The sequence below is a fragment of the Piliocolobus tephrosceles genome, chromosome 8, assembly GCF_002776525.5.
Source record: "Piliocolobus tephrosceles isolate RC106 chromosome 8, ASM277652v3, whole genome shotgun sequence".
In the NCBI taxonomy this organism is placed as follows: Eukaryota; Metazoa; Chordata; class Mammalia; order Primates; family Cercopithecidae; genus Piliocolobus; species Piliocolobus tephrosceles.
The window spans coordinates 65,855,989-65,865,476 of record NC_045441.1 but is presented as its reverse complement, the minus strand read 5'-3'; the positions used below and the strand labels follow the sequence as shown (position 1 = coordinate 65,865,476).

The window sequence follows — 9,488 nt, the reverse complement described above, 5'->3', positions numbered from 1 at the left end:
GAGGAGTATTACAGTGTGCACATATGAGGAGTATTGCAGTGTGCACATATGAGGAGCATTATAGTGTGCACAGATGAGGAGTATTATAGTGTGCACAGATGAGGAGTATTACAGTGTGCACAGATGAGGAGTATTGCAGTGTGCACATATGAGGAGTATTACAGTATGCACATAGAGAGTATTACAGTATGCATATATGAGAACCACAGTTTGGGTTTCTAAGTTGGAAGGAGGGAGAATATTTTGGATGTGGTAATGAGGATTAAGGAAGACAACTACCTCGCTTGAATGCCCTGGCCTGTGATGAGTGTATGAGACAGGATAAACACCACTGGAATGGCTGCAGAGGAAGCTGTGGAAGACAGCCATATACCACTTAAAACAGGAAGTTAAAATAAAAACTCAATAAGAAGTGTCGGATAGGGAGGATTTTGCTAATATCCGACACCAGGAAACTGTTGAAGCTTTTTAGATGTTAGTGATGGATGGGAGATAAAGGAATGAACAGATTCCTGATTTGGAGCAAGGAAATGATGGATGGACTGGAAGATTGAGCTTTTGAAATTGATTGTCAAAAACAAGAAATAATAATGTGATGAAATAAGAAATAATGACCTGAAAACAGATTAAGGTGATAAGTGGGAAGTGTTGAGGGAAGGAAAGAAAAAGAAAAAAAAAAATTTGTCATGAACATGCAAAGTTATGAGGCGACTACTTGACTGTAAGGTGAGAAAGTCAGAAGAGAGGTGGTCTTACTCCAAATACACAGTGCTCTTTGGATTCCAGCTGATTGAGATGGGAAAGACAGGAGATGGGTGGTTTTATTGTGAATGTTCAAACCATGTCTCGACCTATTCTTCTGGAAATACTTAGGCCTATAAAATACTTTATTCACACAAGTGAGTGAGAGTCCCACATGATCAAGTTTCATGTGGAAACTTCCACAGGTGGAAATATACACTAGTCAACATTTTTTAGGTGAAATCTCTGTTGCCTGATTGCAGACCCTTTAGAGAAAGCACTTGTATGGAATTTCTTGTTCTCTTTGATGACCAACTAGTCAGTCAACTGTGCCGAGATTCTCCGTCCTCAGAGAAAACTATCTTCATTATAACTTATTCTGGATAATGTTATGATATGTCACTACGAGATGCCAATATTTATCTGAAAAAAAAAGAAAAACTATAACTTTACCAGTTCTAAATCAGTGCTGTGGTCTTCTAAGAAAAGTCAATTGTTTCATTGCTATACTATCCTGTTATATTTTAAAACTCCTTTACTGAAGACTGTGTAGAAGCTAATGTATTAAGAACATACTTACTCAGGAGGCTGAGGTGGGAGAATCACTTGAACCTGGAAGGCAGAGGTTGCAGTGAGCCAAGACTGCACCACTGCACTCCAGCGTTGGCTACAGAGTGAGACCCTGTCTCAGGGGGGAAAAAAAAAAGGAAAAGAAGAAGAAGAAGAAAAAAACAAACTCATCTAAACTGATGCCAGATTAATGACGATATAAGGGAAATTTCAGATTCTTAATTTCCAAGACAACAGTAAATTTGTTATTTTTAAAATGGGCAAGAATCAGGGAATAAATTTTGCATTTGGATGATATCATGCACCTATGAGTGCTATCAGAAAGTAAGGGTCAAACAATAATTGGAAAGTGCCCCCACCCCTACTATTACAGTACCATGGACAGTGACTCACCAAACCCAATAGTTGAGCCCAGTTCATCAGTTAATCTGGAAAGCTCATAAACACCACAGATTTTATAAAGATGAATCAACTACATAACAAGACTTTTAAGGTGATAATTAAAATCAGATATTGACTTAGTTTCTAGGCTTTAGGAAAAGCATAGTATAATGGAAAGAAAATTGAACTAGAAATAAAGACAAGTGTTTTACATATAGCTCTAAATAAAACTTTTGTAAATACAGAGATCTAGGCTACATTTAGTAAGTTAATTAATATTTCTGGAGTTCAGCATATTCTTTGTAAAATATTGAGGTTGAAAATAAAATGTGGATAAAGTTATCCAAGGTCCTCTCTTGCTTTAAATTTCAACAATATTGGCTAAAAGTTGTCCCACAAATTTAGATGAACACAATTATACTAGTACCTGGGCCAATGACACACGCTCAATGCTCTCAAATTCATCTCAGATAGAAATAATATTTTATAAAATAGGCACTTCCATGCCTTAAATACCAAGTATCGTCTCTTACACAAGTAGGAGAAGAGCCAAACAAAATAACTAAACAATATATACATTTAATATTGCTTATAAAATGATCAGAGGCAGAATGGTCAGTTAATTTAGTGTATAAATTACATCACAATGACTCATGTTCTTTCTATGACTTTCTCTGCCTACATGTGTGTTGACTAATTATCTTATGCTTGCTCTACTTATGTTCCCAAAATGACTGCCAAAATTTCAAGTGTAAAAAAAAATCCAATAAAGAGAAGACTTTTTATTTTTCCTCAACTTTTACTTGTTATCAGTGAGAATAATATAGTCTTTTCCAAAATCCCCCTGTAGATTTTTCCTCATCTTTCAGTCATTGGTATAATGACTGAAATTGCCATCATAGGTTTAGCTGTGCAAAATTATGTCTCTGGTATATACATTTTGAAATATAATCTTTAGTATATGGGTATCCTAAGCAGGACTAATGTTCTGGCAACAACAAAGGAGAAATGGCTGTCAGTTCTACCTTACCTTACTTGTAATGTTGGTTCTATTCCGTTCTTCTTTGTAAGTTGACATAGACAGACACGCAAAATTGTTGGCAATGAGATATTTAGAATACTGACATTCTCCATTTGGAAGCCTTGTCTTCCTCTCCATCTATGGCTTTTCTAACTAGAGTTTTATCAGAAAAGTTATGTGCATATTTACATGATTCTAAATTAACAAGTATAAATTAATAACATTGGTGCAGTTCTTTTAACTCTAATTCAACTGATACATTGTTGGGCATGAGTATCATCACACGGACTATTTTATATATTAAAATTGAGTTGCCTGCACAATATTAAAGACTGATACACAGATAATACAGAACACAATTCTATAGCTTAAAGTGTTCAGTTTATTCTCCAGAAATAAATTTTTTCTTTTCACTCATTACCATTTTTATATAAATATTTTAAGGTTCAAAATAGTCACATAGACTTTTCTTTATCATATTAGCAATATATCTCATAGGTTGTAAAATGACTCAAGGTCATTTTAACTTCTTCAATACCTCAAATTTCTCCCAAAGGCTTCTAGTGAAATTTGACATTTCAAATCACAACCATTTTCAATTGGAAGCTGTCCCGACCTGCAGGACAGTCGAACAGACCCTGAAAGGGGGAGTGGGAATGGAGGAGACTAGAAAACACGAGAAATGGAGACAAGACAAATAGCCTGATCAAGTCTCCTTTAATAATGGTGGTGCGATGCCTTATATAGGCTGGCAGGGGAAGAGGTTGGGCCAGGGTGGTGACGGGGGGCCGGGTCTTCTCAAATTACAATTGCGCATGCGCCGTGGGTTTGTAATTTTCCCGGGAGGGATCGCACCTGCGCCATAGGCTGCATATCTTTCTGGGCGCGAAAAGGTTTGCGCGCACGGGAAAGGTTTGGGCGCGCGCGGGAAAGGTTTGGGCGCGCACGGGAAAGGTTTAGGCGCGCTGGAAAGGTTTTAGGCGCGCACGGGAACAGGTTATAATGAAGAACCCGGAAATGCGCCATTTTGTCTCCGCTTTGCGGAGATCAAGCAACAGAGGTCGGCTAACTCCGGGCCTCATGGCTCCGGACAGGAAGATAATTTATATTCAAAAATATTTACTGAATTATCTTTTACCAGGTACGAAGTAACAGTATCTTTCCTAAAACCAAATCCTTCCTTTAAAATTTCATATTGTTATTTTTCCCTAATAATAATATCCTTAATTCCTGCATTTTGAATTTTGTTAATGCTGATAACCCTAATTCCTATGATGTAAAAATGAGATGCCATTTACTTTAGATATAAATGTAATAATATACTTAAAATCATCTTGAAATTATAAGAGAGTATGTCTTAGTTTTCTTTGCCAGAGAGAGCCATTAGCACCTGAATAGCCCACAGTTTTTCAAGTAACACAAGAAAATGCGAAATCACTTTCTAAAGCTCTGAGCCAGTAAGGAAGTATTATGCATGATTATCCTTACTTTACCAATAAGCCAATGTGCAGACAGATGAACATATTTGCTGCATCAAAACTGGAGACTGGGAACGAGGTCATCAAGAGTCTAATAATCAGCTCTATTCTTACTTCTCTTAGTCACAAAAATATGATTAATGCAGCAAATGCAGGGTTGATATCTGATTATTTTCCCCTCTGGGTATGACATAATTCTGTCTGTCTCTTCACAAATATATTCCATGTGTGATGTTGATCCCATGCTCTGCAAAACACACCAGGAAGGCATTAGAGTTTCTTTGCTCAAGAGGAGAAAATCATCAGATTTATGCAAGCACTGAAAACAGAGATTTTTGTTTTTAAATGCCACATGTCATTTTAGAGAGGACTGGTTTTTCATCGTGTGCCATCATAATTGTCCTGTGAAGGAGACAAGGAATAGGAAAAGTAGTCATTAGTTGCTCCTTCAAAGAGAAATGCTCTTCAGTCTGAAAATGGATTTTCTCACGGTGACATTTTGGGTTTACTTAGTTGAACATAAACAATATGAGAGATTTTATCTATTTCCACAGATATTGAACTGAGCTTCATCTCTGGTGTCAAGATGTAAAGTAAATGAGTAATGGTTGTGAGAATACTACTCACAGTCTCTCCATCACAGAATGCATTTAATACGTTCCAGTTATGGAAAGTAGGAGAAAAGACAAAGATGAAGGTAATGAAAAAATCTGAAGACCATGTAAATGAGTAGACCTGCATTCTCTTTTCATATACACCACTTAACATATAGGAATTGGATTTTTAAGAAGCTTAACTGTGCCATAAAAGCTTAACAAGCAAAGATAGTGACATCCTTAGTAGAACTTAGTGTTTGAAGGCAATAATAAGCCTGAGTGAAATATTTGTACATTTGTGGAATGATAAGCATGATTGAAACATTTGAATATTGAAATGCGATCAGTAGAATCATTTCTCAGAGGTTCAAGTACAATTGTCTTGTTTTGTGAAATTAGTACTTACGGAAAAACTATCCGTACAAGTTTTCTATTTATAAGCAAATCATTTATTAGAGTGCTGGAAATAATTTCCTCAGTAAAATTCTGAAATAAAACTTAATAAAGAAGAAAGCCTTTATTATAATTGTATAAAAATAAATTATTTTCAGAAAAATTGAGAAAAATGTAAATATAGATGTAGAGTGATTTTTATGTTCAAATAATGCATTAAGGGTCTACATGTCCACAGTCATACTGAAAAAGCTATTCAGGTTCAAAAAAATTATGAAAATTTCACAGCAGTTGTCTGTATTTGATTTAGCTGATCACCAGGATGATACTAAAAGAATATAAAATAGATTTGTTGGTGTATAATGGCTATCTTAAAAATCGTAGTTCAGGCCAGGCGCGGTGGCTCATGCCTGTAATCCCAGCACTTTGGGAGGCCGAGACGGGTGGATCACAATGTCAGGAGATCGAGGCCATCCTGGCTAACACGGTGAAATCCCGTCTGTACTAAAAATACAAACAAAAAATTAGCCGGGCGTGGTGGCGGGCGGCTATAGTCCCAGCTACTCGGGAGGCTGAAGCAGGAGAATGGCGTGAACCTGGGAGGCGGAGCTTGCAGTGAGCCGAGATCGCGCCACTGCATTCCAGCCCGGGAGACAGAGCAAAACTCCATCTCAAAAGCCAAAACAAGAAAAAAACAAAAAATAAATCATGGTTCAAATGAACTAATTGGACAAAACATAATTGCTATGAACATTGAAATAATAAAATAGCTGGGATTCATTTATGGGACTTTTTTTCCTGAGGCCCAAAAATTTTTTTAGAGATCTTTCTCTGATTTTTAAGTACTTTCCCTAGAGAAGCAGCTTTCAATTAATTTTGCTCTTGATTTAAAAAGATTTTCTCTTAACTTTTAAAATCTGGAAGTTAAAAATAAATATAAGGAAGAAAACATGACGCACACATAATCAACATATGCTTTTTCTCTGAGTATCCTGCTTGTAGAAAACTAACAAATGCATTAAAAAATGTAATGGCACTAAACATTATTTTTTTTAGACAAAAAACTGGCCTATCAAAACATGGTTCTTCTCAAAATTTTCTTTGATAGATGTCAATGAGTTTTAAAGTGCACAGTAGTCAATAGGATCCATTAATTTAATTTGCATTAACAAATCCTTGTACTCCACCTCTTCATTTATTAAATAGCAATCTTAGATTTCTCTCCCCAGAAGAGTTATGAGACAGTTGATTACCAAAGCAGAAAAGATGGAAAACACAGGTCTGCAGAAGACATATTTTGTTAGTGTTTTAGTTTTCTAAATTAAAATGGATATACATTTGTTACAAGATTTTAAACTGAAGTTATTATTCCAAATGTTAAAGAAATATGATAAATTATAATCAGTAGGGAAAAAACTGTAAAAATAACTGAAAATTAAAGAATTATTGACTCTGATATAAAATGAAATATGCTTGATCTCAGAACTATTATATCTCAGATCTACTAAGCAAGCACACAAAAAAACTTCAACAAATGTGTTTTGTTTTTAAGGAATTTTCCTCTAAAATTCCTTAGGAATTTAGAAAATAATTTTTCATGTCTTATTGTGGTAAGATGTAACTACAACATTTATATGCATTTATCTGTTTTTATGTTTATGACAAAGCCACAGTGTAGTTGTCACTTTATGTTTCTATTAAAATTGAATAAAACACTAAAACATCAACTAATGATAATAACTCCTATTTATTGAGCACTCTATATGCCAGACTATACTAGGCACTTCACCTACAGTTGAATTCGCAACAACCCAAAGATATAGATAATAAGAGGAAACTCAGAGGGAGGGGGGTAAAATGATATGCACAGAATCACTCAATTAGTAACAAAACCAGGTCTGAGTTCAAACCCATCTATTTGACACAATTTGGAACTTTCAACAGTAACTATATAATGCCTTGCAAGCTAAAATTATCTACTCTTTCATATCAGGCAGTGAAACTGATTATAAAAGGAAAAAATGAAGCTAGAAATCTACTTAAATTTAATTCAAAATATTTTTTTGCCAAAACCGAAGCCACATTCTCCTGCTATTGATACAGACTTACAAGGGACACCAACTATTTATAACTAATACTTTTGTCATTTATTATTTATATGTTACTTCCTTCCAAATTGATTTGAAGCATTTCTAGAATTGAAAAAGTGAAAACATTTATAATAGTTTCTAACATTCTGAATAAAACAGCAGAATAACGATTGAGTGACCGTGGAATGTTTTGTCTCTAAAATTAATAAAATTAACAAAAGATAGGTAAAGCTAGAAAGCATCCCACCTGCCCCTTCACACACACATATAGGCATAAAAGGAATAAAATATTGTGCTACAATTTAAAATATTGAATATAGTTAGGGAGAGATAGAAGATTCTCATAACCTGCACTACTAGAAAAAGATTGGCATAGTTCTTATTCCAGTATGCACACAAAATTCTGAAGTTTCTTTTAATTTGAATTAAAAGGCACGTGCTGTCCTAAGAATCAACACAGAAATACTCGTTATGCCTCAGTGTGAAAGGAAGCACCAATACAGGTTAGCATTACAGTGTTTCTTGTGGGAGGAAAACTATATGGTATTATATAGTTACTGTTGAAAGTTCCAAAGCATGCTGTCTTAAGAATCAATACAGAAATTCTCTTTATGCCTCAGTGTGAAAGGAAGCACCAAAACAGGTTAGCATTACAGTTTTTCTTGTGGGAGGAAAACTATATGGGAAAGGTACAATGATCCTATTTACCTAGAGCTACTTATTGTTAAGAAATAAATTCATGGCATTATGCAAACTAGAAGACAAAAGATAGGATCTTTTGACTGTTCTAGAAAAGACACATGAAGGAAAGTCTAGGGAAAACGCTACCCCATGCTCTGGCAGATAAATAAAAATCATGGCTAAAGTTCCTTAATTATTTTTTCTATTCTTTAAATGGTTATAAGAAGAGTATAAATGGACAGCTCTGTGGATATGGATAAAGTAGGAAATGAGGACACCTGAATTGTCATATTTTCACAAAATGAAAGTATCCTATACAACTAGGGAAAAAATTCACAGCTCAAGATTATTCCAAAAAAAGTGATCACATATATTCCAACCAGACGGTGTAGGTACTATACTCAAACTACTGGAAAAATATGAATTTACTGGAAAACTAATGTTTTCATACTGAATAAGTCGTTCTAACTTAGCACTTTTGACTCTAACCCACTGTGACCTTTCCCCCCACACCTACAAATACACACAATGCCCCTACTCAGCCTTGTAGAAAACCAGTAATAACATACAATTCACATATCTGAAATAAAATCTTGGTTCTGGAGACAAACAAGACTTAAATTAGGTAGTAAAAGAATTATGAAGAACTTAACCAAATGAAGCAAGCAATACTATTAACAAAAGTAATGAGTTTGAAACAAGAAAGATAATAAAAATGGTTGGTTAAAATAAATTAACATCATAGAGACAATACTTAAAATAATTACTGTGAATACTAAATGTTAGGAAAAATACTGATTAAGGTAACTCAACATCAAGTTAAGCAAAATAAGCCAGGCAATGAAAGGCAAATGTTGCATTTTCTCACTCATGTGGCAGCTAAAAAAAAGTTGATCTCATGGAAGATAGTTAACAGAATCCTGGTTATCAGAGGCTAGAAATGGTAATGCGGAGGGAGAATAAAGAGGGGTTGATTAGTGGGTACAAAAATACAATTAGATAGATGGAATAAGATCTAGTGTTCAGTAGCAAATAGGGCAAATATAATCAGCAACAATTTATTGTATATTTCAAAATAAGTGGAAGAATAGATTTGGTATGTTTCCAAGACAAATAAATGATGAATGTTTAAGGTGATGCATATCCCTAAGTTTGATCATTACATATTGCATGCTTATGTCAAAATATTACATGTACCCCATGTACCTGTACAACTGTTATGTATCCATAAACATTAGATAGGAAAAATAAAATGTGGAAAAAAGTCAACTTGAAGGAATATAATAGGTAAGGAGAAAAAATAATACAGCACCAGGATAAATGGTGTTCCTTAGGTACACTAACAAATGCATGGAGCATTGTAGTGTATTTAACTTGTTTGTAAATGTAATAGCTTCCCTACTGATTGTGGTATATATATACATATTCTGAATGTATATATATTCAGATTTGGAGTTGCTTATGTTGCATACAGTATATCATATATATATGTATCTCATATATATATATGCATATAAAATGTTTCCCCAGGATATGT

The 9,488-nt window shown here is 34.5% G+C and overlaps 1 pseudogene; it reads right to left on the bottom strand.

Annotated features, from left to right (window-relative positions):
* LOC111545076 overlaps nt 1-3,739 on the bottom strand; it is a 133,614-nt pseudogene extending 129,875 nt beyond the window's left edge.
* Nucleotides 3,740-9,488: the final 5,749 nt, after the last annotated feature.